Source organism: Lepeophtheirus salmonis, chromosome 6 (assembly GCF_016086655.4).
Source record: "Lepeophtheirus salmonis chromosome 6, UVic_Lsal_1.4, whole genome shotgun sequence".
Taxonomy (NCBI): Eukaryota; Metazoa; Arthropoda; class Copepoda; order Siphonostomatoida; family Caligidae; genus Lepeophtheirus; species Lepeophtheirus salmonis.
In genome coordinates, this window is record NC_052136.2 from 58,670,732 (window position 1) to 58,671,758 (window position 1,027).

General features: G+C 33.6%; 1 long non-coding RNA gene across 1 annotated transcript; it reads left to right on the forward strand.

Moving 5' to 3' along the window:
* On the forward strand, positions 1-1,027 carry LOC121120181 (uncharacterized). The gene is made up of 4 exons (XR_005864947.2): positions 1-128; positions 375-434; positions 700-762; positions 957-1,027. It is a non-coding gene; the product is annotated as an uncharacterized lncRNA (long non-coding RNA).

Consider the following 1,027-nt stretch of genomic DNA (forward strand, 5'->3'; position numbering starts at 1 on the left):
GGGATGGGAGGTGGGGGGATCTAAGCTTTGTCTTATGAATGCCTGATGTATGATATGGTGGACTTTAACGCTGCTTAGAAAACCAAATGGATCCTGTTCCGATGAACGCCAACGCTGGATAATTACAGGTAACTGATCTGAACCTATTGATTTGTCTATCTCTTACGCCACGCCCTTAACTCATTTTCACGATGATTCGGGGTGCCAGAATTAATTTTTATAACGGAGAGTAGAATAAACATCCCACTAGGAAGCTCTTAGTCCATCTATTGGTTTGAGAGTGCCGAAAGTTAAGGAAACATACATTAATACTGATTAATTTTAAAACGATTGTTATCTTTCCTGCCACTTTCTAACCTTTCTTATCTTTTTAGGCTTTCGTTTTGGGTGCAAGATGATCGTGTGATGGTGAGATCGAACAGATAATTGCTTATGTAAGTTTTTAAATTTTGTTATTTAAAAAAAAAAAAGTAACTCCTACGCCACGCTCCAAATTCAATAACTTTTTGAATTGGAGTGCCAGATTTTTTCTAATCAAAAGGGGAGAAGAATAAAAATTCCCGCTAGGAAGCCTTTAGTTCAATTATTGAAACAAAAGGTGCCGAAAGTTAGGGAGACAATCTTATTTCTTTAATTTTTAACATGTATTTTTGCTTTTGACTTTGGACTAACGTATCTTTTTATTGTTATTCATTCTAGTTCGAAAAGAAGGTGGGGGTTGTGGAGGATAGCTTCCAAGGAAAATGGAAGGATTGAATAAAGGTATGTAAGCTTTTTATTTTTCTGTATTTTGATAGTTTTAAGGATGAAATTTTATAGAGCTTTAGTTGATGAATTGGTACAAGTACCCTTATGTTTACTCAAATGATAGGACTGATAAATAGTTTTAAAAATGAATTTGATTATTATAAATTATTCCGTAAATAGTAAAATCCTTTTTTTCTCCCTCTCTTAAGGTAACAGCTTATATTGTGAAATCGCCGTATCTAATTTTCAAAGGTAAGTTTTATTAAATCATAACGATGAT